This window comes from Charadrius vociferus, unplaced genomic scaffold, assembly GCF_000708025.1.
Source record: "Charadrius vociferus isolate BGI_N301 unplaced genomic scaffold, ASM70802v2 scaffold265, whole genome shotgun sequence".
In the NCBI taxonomy this organism is placed as follows: domain Eukaryota; kingdom Metazoa; phylum Chordata; class Aves; order Charadriiformes; family Charadriidae; genus Charadrius; species Charadrius vociferus.
Genome location: NW_009648245.1, coordinates 36,340 through 57,421, shown reverse-complemented (window position 1 = coordinate 57,421; position 21,082 = coordinate 36,340).

The window sequence follows — 21,082 nt, the reverse complement described above, 5'->3', positions numbered from 1 at the left end:
TAATGTCACCTACAGAGTGTCCAAGTGGATCATCAAAGCTTTATTCATTCACGTGGAGACCTTGGAGTATCTGTGCTTCTCTGCCTGGCAAGGTTTGTGGGTGTACCAGGGCAACTGGATGGGCCAAACCAGTGGTGATGCTAGACTGGGAGTGTTTGAGGGCATATTGGTGGATCCTTAGCCACCGTACTGGTGGATAAGGAGTTGGCTGGATGGCTGCGCTCAGAGTTGCGGTCAATGGCTTGATGTCCAAGTGGCAACAAGTGGTGTTCCTCAGGAGTTAGCACTGGGACCGGCACTGTTTAATGTCTGTGTTGGTGACACAAACAGGGGGATTGAGTGCACCCTCAGCAAGTTTGCCGACAACACCAAGCTGCGCGGAGCAGTCAACACGCTGGTGGGAAGGGATGCCATACAGAGGGACCTGGACAGGCTGGAGAGGGGGGCCTGTGCCAACCTCATGAAGTTTAACAAGTTGTGGCTGCCCCATCCCTGGAGGTGTTCAAGGCCAGGTTGGACGGGGCTTGGAGCAACCTGGGCTGGTGGGATGTGTCCCTGCCTATGGCAGGGGGGGGCGACTAGATGGTCTTTAAGGTCCCTTCCAACCTAAACTGTTGGAACCTATACCGTGGGAGGAAATAATGGGCGTCAGCAGATGTGGTCAGTTTGTTGCTGGATACGCTAAATATTTCACACTCTGGGACGAAGATGGGTGATATTTCTTCTGCATCGTTTTTGTTGTGGCTTTTTGGGGGGAGTGTGGTGGTGCGTGGGTGGGTCTGGTGTCGCACACAAGGGACGCGCGGGCTTGGAGACCAAAAGGACACGTATGTTGGTGGCACATGGAGCATCCCACTGAGGTGTGCTATATAAATATGCGATAAATATGCAAATAGCTTGTGTGGGTGGTGTGGAGAAGGGCAGATGGAGATGGGGATAGTTAAAGTGACTTTTCCTGTAGTTACACGGTATGTAGAATTTATTTTTTATGAATATGTGTTTTCCTGATGAGAGCTGTGGGTCTTGCTGCTGCTCCGTGCTTACCGGATGGGTGGTTTTGCGCAAATTTAGCAGGAAATTTCCTCCACCCCTGGAGTCTGCAAGGACATCTCCGGAGGGGATACGCTTGACAGCGTAGTATTTTTGGAAGGAGTCTACCCCTCCCCTGGAAAGCACTGGGTGTCAATCCTCTGCAGCAGACCTGAGGATTGCAGGGCTTTCTGGTGTTTTGCAGAAATCCCTTGAAAAATGTCCGTATTGGGTAGCGGAGGCACGGAGAAGGAGCGGTAGAGGCTTATCTGGACTGGTAGGTCGCGAGCTCCTGCTGCTGCGCCTTTCTCCATCGTCTTGTGACGGGGTGAGAAATAAGTCCAAACGCTATCACGGCGATAACGCTATTAAGCCGACACGGCAGCACCTGGGGAAGAGGCCAGAGCGTTTATCAAAAAGCATTTAAATGTTTTCAGCCTCCAGCCTTTCACGCCACGGTGTTGGAGAGATGCCCGCAGGTAATTCCGCATCTACGGAATTTGGACAGCCCATAGGCGCCACGAGTGATGGCTCACAGAGTCCATTAATTACGCAGGAACCAGATTTGCTCTCTGGGGTTGATTTGTCTTCGGGCGAAGCTTGTGTAGGAGGAATTCATTCATTCGCAGCTCTTTGGAGGGAGCCAGCCATCCACGAGCACCAGCGGTGGAGGTGTGGGCTTGGAGATGGCTTCTCTTCGCCTGGTCTGGTGGCATCAAGGCTTGGGGAAGGCTTTGCATGGTCCGTTGCTTCCAGTAGCTGTGGGAAAGCCACTTCAGCTCTTTGGGCTTGCAAACAAGATCTCCTAAAAGCGAGGAAAAGTGGAAGATGGTGCGTTGCTCGGCCAAGGCAGCGACTGCGATCCAGTACGGGCTATGGACACGTGGCGGAAAACCAATTATACAAGGAGTGTACGGAAAGACGGGAGCAACAAGGCAACACTAGGACAGAATAAATTTGGTGGGGACTGTACTGTGGTGTCGTGCAGCTCTATGAACACTGCAGAAGAAGCTTTCCACGCACAAGCCTTAATCCGCTGGAAAAGCGGCACAATTTATTCTATTTTTTTTTTTTTATTTAATTTTTGCTCGATAGAAGGCTTACCAGCTACAGTCTGGGGAAGATTGTCACTTTGAGAATAAGGTCAGTGCGAGAGGATTCTGGGTGTTGAAATGCAGCTAATTCAGGCGGACGCGGCAACCCTGGGGTATCAAGCAGCTTCTGCTCTGGCACAGTAAATCTCAGTGTCACAGTCTTCATTACTTTTTACTCACTGGAATATAATCCTCCCCTAAAACGCTCTGAGAGATAAGATCGCGCCCGAGATTTTTTTTTTTTTTTTTTTCAGGTCTGCTTTTACATTTACATTTTCTCTGTGGCATAGGCTCTACCAGGAGCTATTTGCTTTTGTCTGGATGCTTTTTGGGGGGGGAAAAAAAAGAAAAGAAAAGACTCTTCTGCATCTCAAAGCATATTTGAATTTAACAAGAGGCTGGTAATGCCTTTCCTGATATATGCTGCATCTTTTAAAGTCGCTTTCTTGCGTGTATAATAGCCATTATTTCTCTATCTCATTTTCTTTCTTTTCAGCTGTTTGCAAAGGTTTTTACAAAAGCTGATTCACCAGTGACTGCCATGTAATACAATAGTTGCTGCCTTTTAGGTGGCGTTAAAATGAACCTTTAAAATTGTGCCTATAAAACACCAATTTATCAAATTCTCCTGAAAAAGAGCCTGTCAAAGCAGGTTTTTTTTTTACATGTTTATTGTATTATTATTAAAAGCTTGCAGAATATATGTTTGTACCGCATGCTTCTAGTTTGCATCTGCATCCCTCAGTAAAACGTCTGAGGGAATTTCAGGAATTTTAAATTATTTTTTTTTTCCTAGTTTTTTCCCTTTTAATTTCCCCCCACCTTTACTTTTTTTTTTTATTTTAAATTTTTATTTTCCAGTATGTTTTCTAATGGCATTCGTGCCGCAAAAATTCAGCGCTAGGGTTATTCTGGCAAGGTGTTGATTAGCCTTCGAAGCGGGATGAATTTTAAGGGAAAGGGGGGGAAATAAATCACTAGCTGGGACCGGAGGAGATTGTCATTAGCTGCAGAGACTTAACAAAACTTGGCACAAGCTGGATTGTGTTTGCGAGAGTGCTTCTTCCCCGTCCTGGAAGGGGAGAGAACAAAACAAGATGCCTTTCAGCAAAATGCGTGCTGCTTCCTGCAAGTATTTGAGCTATTACTGTGATAAGCGTAGAGTGAAAGCGCGTCTCAGACGCGCTGGAAAAGCCGAAGGAAATAGTTGAAGTTGTTAACGGTAATCGCGTAGTTGCCTGAGAACTGTCAGCTGTGTCAGCTCAGCCAGGCAGCGCGGGCGCAAGACTTGTCATCTCCCAGAAGAGGATGATTTGCGTCCCGGTGATGCAGGACTGTGCCTTGGGAGAGGTTTTCAGAGACTGGTTTGGGTGGGAAGGGACCTTTAAAGGTCTTCTAGTCCACCCCCCCTGCTATGGCCAGGGACACCTCCCACCAGCCCAGGTTGCTCCAAGCCCCGTCCAACCTGGCCTTGAACACCTCCAGGGATGGGGCAGCCACAGCTTCTCGGGGCAACCTGCCCCAGGGGCTCACCACCCTCACAGTCAACAATTCCTTCCTCATATCTCACCTCAATCTCCCCTCTTTCGGTGTCAAACCCTTCCCCTCGTCCTGTGGCTCCCCTCCCTGATCCAGAGTCCCTCCCCAGCTCTCCTGGAGCTCCTTTAGGCACTGGAAAGGGCTTGAAGGTCTCCCCGGAGCCTTCTCTTCTCCAGGCTGAACACTCCTAACTCTCCCAGCAGAGGTTTGAAAATCAAGAATGCATAAGGACTGTCAAGAGTTTCAAAAGCATTGTGTGGGGGGAAGATGGAGCTGGACCTTGGGCTATGAGAACATCCCAAGGCTCGTAGGGGCCTTATGGACCTGTTGGTTTTCAATGAACCTGTTCAAGAGCTTGGGCCATCACCCTTGTTGTGGTCTTCTGAGATGCGCAGAGCAAGTGGGCAACTTTTGTCTCCGTAAATATCTGAGCCAGCTTTCCTGGTTGTTCTCCGAGCGGCGTGATGGCTCGATGCCGTGTGTAGCTTTGGCAGAAGAGCTGTCAGACACCACAATGCTCAGATGGCCAAGTCGAGGGGGGAGGGGAGATGCGTGGTCTCCGTAACGTGCGCGCGTCACCTCTCGGAGCCTTTCGTGCTTCCTGGCCGAACGTCAACAAGCGTAACCAGCTTATACGTGTCCTTTCTTACCGTTTACGGGATTTCTCCAGGTGGGCGCAGTAGCGTACCAAAACACAAAGCAAATTTTCAGGGAGTTCTCCGGTGGTTTGGGAACCGGCTGAACTGAGTCAGCTGGCATGCAGGGATAGGCGGATGGAAACGTTTGGGGTTTTAATGGGGTAGATGGGAATAAAGGTCCCAATTGGGTTAACGCACCGGAAATCGGGAATGCATTGGTAGCTCGGACACACGTGGCGTACGCAAAGCAGAGGTGGAAAGGCAGAGCTGCGTCTCTCGGTGCAAACTTCTGCTTTGCAATGTCAATTTTCACAGCTAGGCAAATCACAGCGATTCCCATAGAGGTTAGATGTTTTCTTTGGTCATATATTTTTTTCTTCTTCTTCTTAAGCCAACAGCTTTGTGGCATTAACTAATTGGCTTTAACTTTGAGGGCGTTAAAGCAAAATAAATCCCCAAGTGGATGATTTTGTTCAGAATTAAAATGCATTCAGTCGTTGTAGATGAGTGGAGTTGGCTAATCCTGATTTGCAGCCACTTAAATTGGGATTAAATTGCTCACACGAGGATTAAGCGCATCTTAAATAATCTACTAGGAATGTAATTCAGATTAAATAGCCTGTGTTCTTGTAAAGGCAGTGTGCTTTGGATTATGGCACCTCTGCGCGGCGTGCCCTTCCCTTTGCTTTTTTCCGAGTGAAAAGTAAAACATTGTGAAAAATCACAAATTGAGCAGTCATTCCCTGGCAGCTTTTTTGTCTTTTGCATTTATTTTTATGGGGGATTTTTACTTTCTTTTGGGGTTGTACTTTGTGATGTGTGTTTAACTCATTCCACCTTTCCCTTTTTTTCCTACACCATAAAAAATATGAAATTTATAAAGAAAACATTCAACATATTAAGCTAAAGCCCAAATCCAACCTTGGTTGAAGGGGGAGAAGGGAGAAAACAAACCAGAAAAAAAAGTATTTATTTATTCTGTGTGCTAGAAACTGCATTATTATTCAATAAAGGGACATTACTCATCTACACAGATGGTGAAGTAAGACGAGAAAAGTGAGTGTTTTGGGTGTGAATGGGGATAGATGTGCTGAAGACGCCTTCGGTGGGTTTGCTGGGAATTTAGACTGAGAAGACCTTCCACCTTGTCATTCTAGCTGGAAGAATATCTCCTAGCAGTCTCCAGAATGAATATCATGTGGAATTATTCAATTCCATAGGTATGTATTTCTTTTTAATTTTATTTTAGCGTGGTTACTTTTCCTGTGCCCCAGAACTTCTCTCCTCCCCTTCACGTGGAGGGATGCTGTGACTGCTGATGCTGACACATATGCCGAGAGCCCAAACTTGTCGTGGTGCCCACCTAGTATGCTTGGCAGCCTCCTGAATTGTCTTCTGATTCATTTTCTGCTTAGGATGTGTCGGTTTTAAACCAGCTTCAGAGACACTGGAACAGGCTGCCCCGAGAAGCTGTGGCTGCCCCATCCCTGGAGGTGTTCAAGGCCAGGTTGGATGGGGCTTGGAGCAACCTGGGCCAGTGGGAGGTGTCCCTGCCCACGGCAGGGGGGGCGGAACTGGATGATCTTCAAGGTTTCTTCCAACCTAAACCTTTCTGTGGTTCTATAAAGAAGTTTTTCCTTATAAGGGTGGTGAGCCACTGGCGCAGGTTGCCCCGAGAAGATGTGGTTGGCCCATCCCTGGAGGTGTTCAAGGCCAGGTTGGATGGGGCTTGGAGCAACCTGGGCCAGTGGGAGGTGGCCCTGCCCACGGCAGGGGGGGCGGAACTGGATGATCTTCAAGGGCCCTTCCAACCCAAACCATTCTGTGATTTGGGGGTCTGCAGAACAGGGATAAACCACAATGCCCTGCAGTGGTGTGTTGAGAGACGGGGAGATGATGCGCCCGTTTGTCATCGTGTTTATTCAGAGGAAGCTTGCTTGCTTGCCAGACTTATGATGTTCATCAAAACCGTGCAGTCACTCCATTTTCGAGGCGGCCCTTTCAACCCCAAAGGGTTGCACTTGTCACACGGACGTGGGCTTTTAAGAGACCTTGGTTTTACCTTGCCACCTTGGTGCAGGCTATATCGTGTACCACGGGGGAGAGAGTGATGGTCAAGAACTTAAATGTGTCTCATTCATCATTGTTACAGGTTGTTGGGTAAACTGACATGTCCTTAAATGATAAAGAGAAAGGATTCAGCTTTACCTGATGCGCTGTTTTCTCTGCCTGGGGATGGAGGAATTTTACTTCAAGGGTTTCATTAACACTTCTCAAGGTGATATAATCATTTATGCAGGAGCAGAAGAACTTGCTAAAGGGCTCTTAATGAGCACTCTCTCTCCTGTAATTTCGGAGGATTGCAGCCTGGATAAGCGCTTTCCATGTGTTAAGGCAGGGCTGGCGATCCCAAATTAGTGCCTGGCCGTGAGCTGAGGGGTCATTTTGCACTACAGAAAAATAGCAGAACGGCCCCACAAGGGCTTTCTGACGGGTGACACGGGGGTTACCTGTGGTGTGGACTCGCGTGCTCAGCGTGGGTCAGGCGTGGGTTTGCCACGCTCTCTCGGTCTATACTGCCCTACAGCGTCATGCCTCTCTCTTCCCATTTAATGAGCATCCTTCAGCTGTAGCACCCTCCATGGGCTGCAGGATTGTTGCTTTGCCCTCTTCAGCTACGGTAATTATACACTACGAACTGCAAATTGTGACCTCTCCACTTAGTGCGCGTTTTCTTTGCCTTGGTCAAAGATGTGACTCGGGTGCTTCTCTAAACAGGATGATGAGAGAGCATCTATCTGTCCCGCTTTGGCCTTTGAACTACCCTCTGCTTCCAGGATCATTAATCCATTACAGTATTTAGATAATTCATCTTGCCCTTGGCAGGATATATTAGATATTCAGTGCTCTCAGAACTGAGGGCATATAAGCATCGCTCAACAGAGGAACGATTTCTTTGTCAGTACGAGAAAAACGTAGCCCACGTGACTCTGTGTGGCGGGTTTGAGATCCAGCGTTGGTGGCACGCTCCGAGTAAAGCCCTACCCAGGAGGACCAAAGCTGCTCTGGTACCTCTGGTATCTCGTTCGTAGACAATGTTTGGCTTTTGCATTTTGGAGGCTCGATAGTGATCTGCGTTGCACGTGAAGCAGGCGCACTGCTTCCAAGCGAACCATCTGAGCTTACAGTAGTCCAGGCGCAGGAGAGGAGTCTTGTGCCAGCTGTGTCTTGAATGACTTCACGTTGGAGCTTTTAGCTAGGTCAACCTCAAACTGCGTGGCCAGCAGGGCGAGGGAGGAGATTCTGCCCCTCTACTCTGTTCTGGTGACAGCCCACCTGGAGTACAGAGTCCAGCTCTGGAGCCCTCAACATAAGAACGACACAGAGCTGATGGAGCGGGGCCAGAGGAGGCCCCGGAGATGCTGGGAGGGCTGGAGCCCCTCTGCTGGGAGGACAGGCTGGGAGAGTTGGGGGGGTTCAGCCTGGAGAAAGAGAAGGCTCTGGGGAGACCTTAGAGCCCCTTCCAGTGCCTAAAGGGGCTCCAGGAGAGCTGGGGAGGGACTTTTCATAAGGGCATGGAGTGATAGGACGAGGGGGAATGGCTTCAAACTGGAAGAGGTGAGATTGAGATGACATATCTGGAAGAACTTCTTGACTCTGAGGGTGGTGAGCCCCTGGCGCAGGTTGCCCCGAGAAGCTGTGGCTGCCCCATCCCTGGAGGTGTTCAAGGCCAGGCTGGACGTGGCCTTGGGCAACCTGGGCTGGTGGGAGGTGTCCCTGCCCAGCACAGAGCCGTGGGAGCTAAATGATCCTCAAGGTCCCTTCTAACCCAAACCATTCTGTGATTCTATGAAACGAGGGTCCACCAAGGATGTTGAGAGTGGATGAGTTCTATTCCTGTTTCTGCAAAGTCCACAGGCAATTAGACGGTGGTTGCAGTTGTGTTTGCATTTCGGATGGATGCTTCTCCCCAGGCTTTTCCAACATATGTAGCTTGCAAAGTTGAGCTTAGTTTTTAGGCCTGAGCTGCCACCTCCTCTGACTCTTAACCACAGGGAGTTGTTGTTTTTTATTGTTGTGCCATGGGCATTTTATTATTGGTTGGGGGTTTTTTTAGCTTTTTTGAAACGGATACTGTTAGAAGATAAACGAGAGAGACACAGTACAATTAGAACTACAGCACTAACCTGGATTTACTGGAGCAGCGCGGCCATTTATTAAGTCGAAGTGTGCAGGTCCTTAAATTCCTGTTGGGGTTTTGTTTGTCTACCGTTCTGTTTGCACTCAGCGTGATAGCAGAACTGTCTTCTCTGCCAGAAACATTTCAGAAGATAAACTGTTCATCCATGAGAACTTCAAACAAAGGGTTTGGTTGTGGTTTTTTTTTTTTCCCTTAAGACAGAGTATTTGGTGAAATAGCCCCTGGTTTTCCGAGAGCCGAATTTGAGAGCCTGAAGATGCGATGAAAAGGTTTGATCTTAAAATTGTAGTGACTTCCGTGTTCCTCATTGAGACATGAGCCTTCAGACTAATTTAGTACAGCTCGCTCCCTTAACAAGCTACGCTATTAGTACTTATTTCGGTAGCGCCGTGAGGTTCTGCTTGCATGTGCACAAAAGAGACAGGCACGGAAGATAAAACAAGGTTATTACAACGCAGAAGATTAACCCGGGCATTTTTCCATCTGAGCAAGGAAAGGGGGATAAACACCTGTGCCACGCGTGGGACTCGAGCAGTCCTACGGTCTGAGATCTCGAATTAACCTCGGTGCAAATTTCTACAGGTTGCACCCAGCAAATATTATCTTGAGAGGTCTTCGAGAAACCTGCTAGCTGGGGAAGAGTTGGGTTCCTAATATTAAAAGTTTGGAGTCTTATTTCTCTAGCTGTCCCCTTGATCTTTGCTTCTCGGGATCATCGAGTTTGACAGGCAGACATTTTCCTCTATATTTTAGAACTTGGGGGAATTATTGCTTACCAAAGTAGAAGACAGCCAAGAACATGAAACCCGTTGGCTTTGAGAAGCGTTTTAGCAGCGCTTCAACAGATATAAAGGGCTGTGGGTCTGAAGATGACACGCCAAAGGAGCGTGAAGTCTTGAGCGTGGGGGAAGTCTTGAAGTAGAGGAAGCTTTATTAGGTGTTAATGCGATTTCAGACTTTCTCCACGATTTCTGGCTTCTCTTTGTGTGCTTGGGTTGCTGCTTCTCCCAGAGAAGAGTATTGAAAGGAAATCGTTATTTTGGCTAATTCTGTTGATTTACTTTGACCGTCTCAAATCTCTTATGGTGCTCACAAAGGATGACGCGTTAGCGCAAAGTATTTCTGGATTTGGGTATGAATTTTGGAAAGGAAATCACCTTTAGTGCCGCTTAATTCCTCTGTAATCTCGTCTCGCTGTGGACCTCAAACCCCGTATGTTTTGCTCAAGCTCTTAACAAACTCTTCATCTGAAGCATTTCACTTTTCTTGCTGGCAAGTCACAGGATTTGTTTTGTGTGAGTCTTCTTGCTTCATTTAATCCTTCTAATAGAATTTGAGTCCGGGTCCTTTGGATCTACAGGGCCATTACAAACCTAGTGACAGCCAGTATAATCTAGACGTCTTTTGAATCCCACCTAAACAGATATGAGTAGTGGACAACATAGCCCAAATATCAGCAGCAGACACCGAAATGAAATATATCTTCTGAGAATTAGCACAGAGAACGTGCTGGTGACTCGCCTGTGGTCTTGGGAGCCCTAAGGAAAAACTCCCTTCTGTTGGTCGGAGGAGAACTCTCCCCCCACCCCGAATGTGATCGTAGAGATAACCGTCATTTTCTAGGAGGTGACTTGCATTTTTCGTGTTTGCTTAGCTTGCTCACGAGCAGGTTGGGAAATGCTGCACACTGCACATTTCCTCCTGACTTAACGAGCTGCATCGTTCAAACTGTGAAGCCAAGGTGATTTATTACGGGGCTCCTTAGGCTTGAAAATGATGAACAAATGGAATTTTTGAACTACTGCTGGTAGTACAGTGACGTTGCAGTGGGGCGTAAAACACTCCCCTCTCCACGAGCCATGGAGATGCTATGGCACGGGTGTGCTCCAGCACCTTCATCCTTGCCATGACCAAAACTCACATTAGTCTCATTGCCCAACGTAGACGTGGAGGAGTTGGTCTGCTTAAGGCTCTTTGCTTTCTACACCGTTTCCTTCCCGTTGCTGCTAATGGTCAAACCAAGCAATGAGGGGATGCCATAGATACACATATATTTTTAATTTTTTTTTTTTTCAGGAGTCTGCCCTCCTCTTCCTTATTGTCCTGGTCTTGTTTGCTCTTCTGCGTCTTGGGCTTTAAATTCTACTGCTGCTCAGTTGTTCCCAACTCAGTCCACCCACCGCAGTTCATTGACTTCCTTAGCAAGGCAGCTGAACCTTCTGTCAGCCTTCAAAAAGGCCTGAGCTGAAATTTCACCCTCTTCAGATATGTCAGGAGTTTTGAGACCGGCAGATTTTTTTTATTTTTTTTTTTTAAGATCCTTTCAAAATTCCTCAGCATTTCTTACCTTTCCTGTGGCTGTGGTTTCTGTTGCCATCTAGCTGTTGACTCGTGAGAACCCTTTCTGCGTTCGCTCCGTGGTAAACTGTGACATTTCATATTGCAATTAAAAATATGCATAGCAGCCGCTCAGTGTGGAGGAGCCGCGATATGGCCAAAAGTAAGGTCAAAATTGTGACTTTTAATGCATCTGTGGTAATGATCCCCTGCAGCAGCATCTTGACACTAATTAACCTTGCATTGAACTCGCATTACTGGTAGAACTCTAAACCAAAGCGAGAGATGAAGGGCACAAAATCCCAAATGCTACAGGATGCTGTCGGCAGTTTTTTTTTTTTTTAAAATCTCAGGGCTGTTTTGGTTGTCTGGAGACCTCCTCCCCAAGAAGAAGGACAGGCTGGACATGGCCTTGGGCAACCTGGTCTAGTGGGAGGTGTCCCTGCCCATGGGAGGTTGGAACTCGGTGATCTTCAAGGTCCTTTCCAACCTAAACCATTCTATGATTCTAAGAAAACACCAAGGACCAACACAGTCCTGTCCTTGGTTGAACGCCGAAAGACCTGCAGGACCTGACTCTGCAGCCCTTAGGTGTTGGGATGATATTTTGGCGACTGATTCCTGCTTTTGGACAACCTCACAGTTTACTAAGAGGTTGCAAATGTTTACAACCATGATTTCCACCACCATAATGATGAAGTTCTGGAGCTTTTCTTCATGTTTCGGGCGCGCATCCACGTTCTCCTAGAGAACTCCTCGTTGCTCGTAGTAGCGTAAAACTAACAAAATCAGTGACTAAATTCCTAGAGTTATGCGCAAAACACGATGAGCAGGAAAACAACTTCCAGGGTCCATAAATAAAAGGGAATCTCTCTTGCTGTGTTGTAAGATGGTAAATGGCTCTGTCCGCTGGTGGCAAGGTGAAGGTTTTTGTTGCCTCATTGCTTGGCATCTCTCTGAGTACCGATTTTAAAAGCAGAGCTCAAATTATTAATCCAACTGCTAATTTCCCAGTTTATAACTCTTAGGGCCTTTCTTTGTGTTGCCCTACCGAGACGCAGGACGTGAAAATAAATAAAGAAGAGGGACGAGCTCCATGGTTGTTTTGTTTTGTTTTTTTAAATAACTTCAAGGGGAGCAGGAAGGAAGAAGAACTGGAAAAGTGGGAAAGAAAGAGGGAAAGTGTTGCACGCTGTGAATCATCCCCAAAACCCAAGTCACCGTTGACACCATCAGGTCTAGTTGTGACTACGACCACTCACCAGTGCTGAATGTTTGGCACTCAAGGGGAAGGAGAAGGGACGCGCTCTTTTCGCACAGAATTGCAGCTAAACGAGGAAATTTCCATCCTGAGGGCCACTGCTTCATTAGAAACCAACTCTGTGGGAATCTCAAGTGTGATTTAATTTCCATTAAATAGGTACAGCATTTTAACGAGGCCAGGACTCCTGGATTTGGGGGAGTTTTCGGTCCAGTTTTGCCGTTGAACAGAACGTACTGCTTCTGCACGATACCTGGTGGGGTGCTGAACTCAGACCAGAGAGACTCCAACGTTTCTCAGGTGCTCAGTTTGATGGATTCTTGAGGGACACGTCTTAGTTTGAGATACAGTCAATATAACGTGTTTTTTGTATGGGCAGGATAAATAACATAATTCCTGCTAATGGGAATGGGACCTATCAACAGCCTGGTATTTGGAGGTGGTTTATGAGCGCTGGGGTGCATGGTGTGGTGGATCTATATTATTAATTTTATCTCCTGAGCTTTCTCCTCGGGTGCTTGGCGTATGTAACGTTGTTTTATCCAGTAGATCGTAGAATCATAGGTCGGTTTGGGTGGGAAGGGACCTTTAAAGGCCACCTGGTTCAACCCACCCCTTTGCCGTGAGCAGGGACATCTTCAACTAGATCAGGTCGCTCAGAGCCCCATCCAACCTGACCCGGAATGTTTCCAGGGATGGGGCATCCACCACCTCTCTGGGCAACCTGGGCCGGTGTCTCACCACCCTCAGCGTAACGAATTTCTTCCTTACATCTAGTCTAGGTGTTTGAGCCCGTGCTGCTCTGTCTGCAACTTTTAATTTCTGGAGAAAACCAGTCTCTTGCCAATTTTTGGCGGGTTTAGAAGGGAAGCTTCTGCAAAGACCCCGCTGAGATTGGCTGCCCTTTGTACTTTGCCATATATTTGGTATTCATCCGTTGCAGCTGCTGCCTCTGCTGCGATCTTGTCACTCCTAATGCTCCTGACAAAGTGCAATTCTGGAAGAGAACATAACCTCTTAATTTCAGGATGGATGGCCGCTTCGGCACGTTCATGACACCGTGTCGTGAATCTGAATTATCTTGAATCTATTGCCTTGAGGAGTCCATGTTGAAGTGAACCACTAACGAAGGTGCAGGAGACTCCCAGAAAGCAGCACAGCAGTGTACAGGTTTGACATTCAACTCGAAGGTCACTTTGAAGGAAGAAAAGCTTAAGCCTCCACCCCTTCCATCAGGATAAGGGCCTTTTTATATTTCACCAAGGTGTTAGAGCCGTGTTCTTGTATTTGGTCCTCCACACAAATGAAAATAACAGCAAAATCCCCCTTAAAATTAAATGCTGGCTGAACTTCCATTGTTTTTGAACAATCTCTTCAGTTTCCTGAGATGGGCGTTTCAGAATTAAGTTCATATGAAAGAAAATGATCTTTCTTTAGAGCAAGAAAGCAATTTTTGGAGAACAGGGCATTGACCTAAATAGCAACTGGAACACATGAAGTGCTTTAATTAGAGAAGGCAATCGCCACTACAGCCAGGATGAATAGTTCCCTAGACTAATACTGTGTTAAGGTCATCTACACCTATTTTGTTTGCCATCAAGTAATTAGATTTGCTATTCTGTGTTTTTAATATTTGTTTTCTGTGCTCACAGCACTGCTTAGTTTGGCACCGTAGGTTTTTGGGAAGTTGTCAGTAGGCTTTACGATTCAGAAAACGACTTTATGGTGTTCTCCGCCAGATTTGTTGGGCAAACCTTGCCTGGCGTATGCAGGTCTCCAAGGGAAATGCCACTTTGCGGCGAGCAAAAAAAATTGCGCTCTCAGTACCGTCTGCGAAGCATCCCGTTAAAAATCTGCAGTCCTACAGAGTTTGGAACGTCCTATGCAGAGTTAATGGAAGAAGAAAAGTTTATGCGTTCTTAGTGCCTCCGGTCAGACATGGCACCTGCAGGTCGCGTATTACGCCTGCGAATAAAATATATCTACGCGTTTCACACCGGAATTGTTGTTGCAGAAGTACCGCATAGTTCTTCGGACATTTGTTTCAAAGAAAGATGGATCAAGGACAAATGAATTAAATGAGAGAAAAAGATAGCAAAAGGTTTGTTAGGCTTATTCCCAAAGGAGTGCCCTGCAACTCGCTGTTCTTGGTTTTTTTGGTTTTTTTTTTTTTAATTTTTTTTATTTAACTTGGTGTCGCTGCTACTTTTCTGGCCCCTTGGGAGCGTGTGTTGCTTCAATTCCTGGTTCTTCCTCCAGTTCAATCTCAGATATTCTGCATTTGTTCACCACTTCTCACGCATTTCATATTTCGGCTCCTCGGAGACGGTTAGGAGCAGTTTTAGGGGAGAAACTTACCCTCCGAGACCACAGAGCGTTAAAGATTAATTCATCAGTCACTTTTTTTTTCTTTTGGCAGCCAAAACTCTCGAGAACATTTAGGAAATCTAGTTAGAAACCTGTGAAAAAGCTTAAAGTTTTGAGGTCCCCAAGGTAAGGACGGTGTTGGCTGTGCTTTAATTTCTAATGTCTGCTAAACCAGAGTTATCCAGAATAGCACAACACAATTTTACATGAATATAGTAAAACAGGGCCGGAGCTTTCTGATTGTTATCTTGCGGCGGTGAGCAGCTTGGATTTCGGTAATGCCTTTCACAAAGTGGAACATCTTGTAGTGCTTCGTAAAGCATTTAATTACCGGTAATGCTGACGTTGCGCTTCTCTAGCCTGACATTTAAAGGCAGTATCAGGGAAAAAAACCAAAACAATATTCTTTGTTTTAAGTAGTAATGTTTGGAAAACTTTCAGCTTCTGGAAAGTCAAAAAATCCCAGAGACGTCCGCGGTTGAGTTCAACCATACCCTTGTATTCCTTAGCCTGCAGAAGCTGTTTTAATTAGGGGAGGAAGGTTATGATGAAGTATGCTTTTAACAGCTGGTCTCTGAAGTGCTAAAACACTTCTGGGGGAAAAGGGGTTTGTGTTGTGTGGGATTTTTCTCTTTTATTCTTTCCAGTGTGAGGATGAAGAAAGTGGTGGCGTAAATACAGCAGTTAGCTTGTGCTCGGGAAAAAAACCCAACACAACCAACCTGCACAAAGCGTTGTGCTTTAAAGTCTGCTTCCACAGTAAGGAGAAACCTTTACTCAGCTTTGGGATCACAGAATCATCATAGAATGGTTTGGGTTGGAAAGACCTTTGAAGACCATCTAGTCCCATGGGCAGGGACACCTCCCCCCAGCCCAGGTTGCTCCAAGCCCCGTCCAACCTGGCCTTGAACACCTCCAGGGATGGGGCAGCCACAGCTTCTCGGGGCAACCTGGGCCAGGGGCTCACCACCCTCATTGTGAAGAATTTCTTCCTCGTATCTCAACTCAATCTCCCCTCTTTCAGTGTCAAACCATTCCCCTTGTCCCATGGCTCCCCTCCCTGACCCAGAGTCCCTCCCCAGCTCTCCTGGAGCCGCTTCAGGCACTGGAAGGGGCTCTGAGCTCTCCCCTTTTTCACCTTCTCTTCTCCAGGCTGAACCCCCCCAACTCTCCCAGCCTGTCCTCCCAGCAGAGGGGCTCCAGCCCTCCCAGCATCTCCGGGGCCTCCTCTGGCACGGCTCCGACAGCTCTGTGTCCTTCTGCTGTTGGGGGCCCTCCATTTGGACCCGCTCCAACAGGTCCACGTCTCTCCCATGCTGGGATCCGGCTCATCTCCATGCGGAATGTAGCCAACAGAGGTTGAACATCTCTCTGGAGAAGGCAGAGGGACTGAGCAGAAGGTTCTGCTTTGTCTTAATTCAGCAGGTGGTAAGATCTGGTGTGATGCCATCAGCTACAGAGTGGTGTCAAGAGCAGTGCGGAGATGTTTTCTATGACAGATGAGGTTTTGAAGATAAAAACCAACACCCATCGGGAATGGTTCAGCCATAGTTGATCCTTCCCATGCAGAAAATGAGACCTTGTCAGTGAAATCAAATATTTATGGGGAAAGGAAGATAATTTGCAAATACCATGAGAGCCGTACAGCAGTGTACTTACTGGCTGAGAGGTATGACACACCTGCTGCGTGTTATTTGGGGGGGCAAAAAAGTGTTTCCCAACGAACGCCAGTTCTGTGTGGGTGGGAATTGTACTAAATAATGATGCCTGTGGAGCTGGACTTGCTTTTGCCTGCCAGATGCTGGAGAGAAAATAGAGCTTTCTGGTGCTCGTGTAGCCTTTGTGTGCCGGACAATTCCAAATAGTCTTCCATTTTCAATATTAATTCACATATTGTAGAGTCTTTGGGGAGAATGAGAGTGTTGAGACCCGTATTCAATATTTATAGCGCTGCTTGCTCGCGCCCTGAAACACCAGCTCATTTTCCCCTTGGATTAGGTAAGTTCTTAATGTTGGAAATCACTGCGTGTTACTATTTATTTATTTTTTTTAATGATGTTGTGGATTTTTTTTGGGGGGTGGTGTTGATTATCTGTTCCAATTTAACTCGTGTTTAAAGGAGGTGACTTATGCACACCATGAACAGGTTGAAGGTGTACCTACAGCTAATTTCTAGAAGAACCAGGTGGGCCATGACACAACCTGGTGATATTGAGTAAGAGGCACTCCCCGCCTCTTTTCCTAGGCACTATCTTGACCTCAAAGAGAAGAAATATGCCGTTTAAAAAAAAAAAATTAAAAAAAATTTAAAAATAAACCCATATGCGGATACAAACATGTGTAAACCCTATTCAGCCACTCTTGCTGAGTGCTGATTAAACATTCATTGGAGACGTTCAGCAGTGCACTTCTCGTTTCTAAAAATACTTTTGTCTCCAAGCACTCTTGTTTAAGGAATTTCTTCCGTGAGGGAAAAAGAAAAAAAGTTATAAAAAAAATAATTAAAAAAAAAAAAATCCCTTTTAGCTACACCACAGCTCTGCAGAAACAGCTACCGTAGATGGTGGGTGACTAATTAACTGCTCGAATCCACCCCGCGCTCCTGCGAAGGGTCGAGATCTCGGTGTTGGAGCAGGCGTGTTTCGGTCGGTGTTTTTTAGCCCCGTTCTGAGACCGAAGCCTTTTTTATTTGTTTATTATCGCTGGGGTCGTAAAGGCAAGGAGAGGCTGCCATTCTCTGCTGCAGAAATCAAGATAAGCTACAAACCCAGAGTTAATTGGCCCTCGTAAATAGTCTTCCTTCTCCGACAGCTCCTGTGGCGTGTATTATGCGTACCAGCAGTAAGAAGACATCATGTAGTTTTATAATCCATTTCGAAATAACTTAAAAAACCAAGCGAACAACTAAAACAAAACAAACAAAAAAAACCCCACAACCAAAAAAAAAAACCCACCCAAACCTAAAATGCGGGCTTTTTTTTGCCTTTTTTTAATTTTTTTTTTTTTAATTATTTTTAAATCCTCCCTACACTCCCCTCGTCGTTTTTAATTCTAGTAGTAAGCAAAAGCTCTATCGGCTTAGAGACACTTGTGGTTAGATTGCCTCCTTCGACAATCTTTACCTCCTGGCACTATAAAGTCAGATTGAAGACCAGTCTTTTTTGGCTGCTCTGGAGTAAATTTTGCATTGCAGTAATATTTTATTTTTATTTTATTTTGGGTTTATCTTATTGTGGGTTTTTTAATTGTGTTTTTATTTTATTGGGTTTTTTTTTATTATTTTATTTTAAATTTTTTTCCTCCCTCTGGGTTTTGACGTTGTCAGCAGGACTCCATCCTCATCTCGTCATCTTTGCAGGATACAAATGAACGTACCCGCTGGCAATCTCAACTTTTACCCGACACCTCTCTCCACTTCAGCCCTTTTCGGAGGAGTTAGGAGCATTTTGCAAACAAGGGGATCTCCAGGGGCCACGAGTGAGCTGCTTTTCTGGCCAATATCGGGTTTTATCTCCTCTAGAGCAGATGCTTGTGTGATTACGGAGCCTTGTTCCCTTTCTGTTGAAGGCGGCAGATCTTGCCAACTGTCTGTCCATCTGTCTCGCCAGTGCACTCGTCGTCTTGTGTAGTAAGAAAAAAAAAAAAAACAAACAACAAACTACACACAAAAAAAACCCCCAAAACCTTCTTAATTCTGCTCTTCGGCTGCAAAGCCAAAATCAGCGTTGTATCTGAGGGATGCTCAGTGGTCAGGAATTAACCATGACATAGACGTAGCGTCTCTCTTGTGGCGGAGGGGTCATTTGCATGGGATTCATATTTAAAAGAAAAAAAAAAAGGAAATGAATAGCCTTTTAAGCATTATTCGGCCGATTATTGTCTAATTAAATATTTAACATTCATTTCTGAAGGGAATGGTGGTAACTTTTCATGCTCAGTTTGCTACAACCTTTGAGGAGCTTGATTATTAATTTTTTTTTTCCCTCCCCCAAATGCTTCTGAATCCTTTATCTACAAAGGTCAAAGTGACACTTAACATGCAAGTCTCTTTTATTTCCCCAGTCTGCTGTGTCCTTTGTGTTTTGGATAAAAATGTCACTCCAGATTAACTTTTGGCATCCTTTTTGTCCTTCAAAGGCAGCGTATCAGCTTCTCAACGTGTTCTGGCCAGCGACAAACGCGGTGTAAGCTGGGATAAAACTCATGCGCACCACCCCGTGGGGGTACGGTAACCACCTTCTCGAAGATTTTTGCTTTCTATGGATGTCTGAAGAGTGTGTTAATTGTCTCAATATTTCAAATTAATATGTCACCTTAGAATATATCATAGAATGGTTTGGGTTGGAAGGGACCTTAAAGATCATCCAGTTCCACCCCCCTGATGTCCAGAGGAACCTTTTGCAACCCAGAACAGTTGTTCTCTCTAGGTCCTGCTGCCTCAGAAACGCCCCGAGTTGTCAGAGATAAAGGCAGTTGCGTGCTCTCGAGAGACGAAACGGTGATGGAGAGGGAGAGTGAGAACGTAGCACTGCCGGTGTTCAGCAAGAGAGACTTCCCGGTGACTAACAAAACGGCTTTCAGTGATGCATTGCAGAGATCGGCTGATAAAGCACGCGTTATTGGATTACAGAAGAGTCTTTCCATCCCACTAAACTGATTTTTTTTTTTTTTTTTCTTGAGTGTCTCTCTGTCAGTGCCAGCAAGAAATGAGCAGTTCAAATGCATCGATACCAAACCAATCCGAACGTTCCCGTAAATTCATAGAGTCGTAGAATGGTGTAGGTTGGTGGGGACCCTGAAGATCATAGAGTCCAACCATCAACCCAACACTACCAAAACCACCTCTAAACCACGTCCCTCAGCACCACATCTACCTGTCCTTTAAATCCCTCCAGCGATGGCGACTCCACCGCTTCCACGGGCGGCCTGTGCCAGGGCTCAGATTCCTCAAACGCAAATGAGCAGGACGGCAGTTTTAAGTGCAAAGAGCGTTTTATTTCCTTTTACGCAAAGGCATTTATTTAAAGTCTTGCTGAAACAGCTTAAAGCAGCCACCTTGCTCTTAGGGACTAAATTTTGGGTGCCCGCGGAGGGGCAACTTGATTTATTTTGGCACTGTGTAGGGATGAAAGGAATTGCATAAAGGGGGGGGGAAAGAAATAAAATCTTGGTGTCATGTTGATCTCAGCTCAGAGCTGGGAAGGAGGAGAGCTCTCAGCTTTACGACGGTTGCACTGAAATCCGTTGCGCGGTGACTAAGCTTCAATCAGCTACTGGGAAGGAGGGAAGTTGAGGAAGAAGGAAATCTTCCTGTAGAAAGAGAGACGCGTTTTTCTATGCAAACCCACTTTTCTTCATATTGAACCAAAGGTGATTTTCATCTGAATATTATTCTTTTGTTAACGCACTGTCTACAAATACTATCATCTCTTTGTCAGAGTAATGACATACCTGCCTGCGTACATACCGAGCATGCAATTTTATGCTTGTTAGACTCTGAATGGTGGGAACGGTGGTGGCATGGGATTTGTAATGAAATTATTGTCTGCCAGCCTTGTTATAAGTGTCATTAGCTGTCATCAACTATAAAACATTTTGGGCTGGTGAAAGAGTGGAAACAGTGGAGTTGGTAACACTTAGCGTTGAACATCTTCTCGTAGCAAATGCCTATTAGTAGTAGGTGGACACTTCATTACTTGGTGTTTGGCTTCATAAAAATCCCACTTTTTCCCCTTTCAGTAGCGCGAGCGAGAAGAGCTGATGCATAATGCTCTCTTTTTAAGCAGGCAGCACCGCGACACCGAGTATCACAATCCGGTGTTGATTCAACAGTGACTCAAAGCCAAGAGCGCTCCAACCTGAGTCATCCGCAGCATCTCCTACAGCCGGTCCTTATGTTCTTCTCGGCGGGTTCCCGCGCGGGCTTGGCCTGCGGACAGCACTGTTGGGTTTGAGGTCATAATTCACGCGGGACGGACGCCGTGCTGACATTTGCAGAGGACGCGGGGAATTGCTGAGAAACGCTTCCTAGGTAGAGGCAGCCGATGGCACTGGGAGAAGTGGACGTTCTTCCCTTTACAGCAGCAACAGCAGTTTATAGTGTCTGTGACGCAAAACGTGACTGGGACATGGTTCAGTGGTGGTCTCATCAGTGTCGGGTTTATGGTTGGCCTCGATGATCTTAAAGGTCTTTTCTAACCTCAATGATTCCATGATTCTGTCATTCTCCAGGATTTTTTATGCTGCTGAAGGAGCCAGCGAGTAAGGTCAGCATTTTTAGCGTTCCCTGCTCAGTCCATCATAGCAGGTTTTAAGGTGTCAATCTTCTGCACATCGTTCCGTGCAGTTTGCTTAACATCGCCGCCGAATATATTTCCAGATAATATCAAGTCACACAACGACTGTGGTCTGGTTAGTGTGGATTAATGGTCCGTAATGATCGCCAGAATGGGAAAACCTGCAGAAGTGGTTTCAGAGAGTAGTACTACGTGGGGAGAAATTGCTGTAGTGCGTGCGGCGGGTTTCGGTGGTTTTTCTTCAGTTTGCACTTCAACCTTGTGGTATCGTCTGCAATACAAATGTTCCTATGAGTAGTGAGCAAGTAAAGCCAAACTCC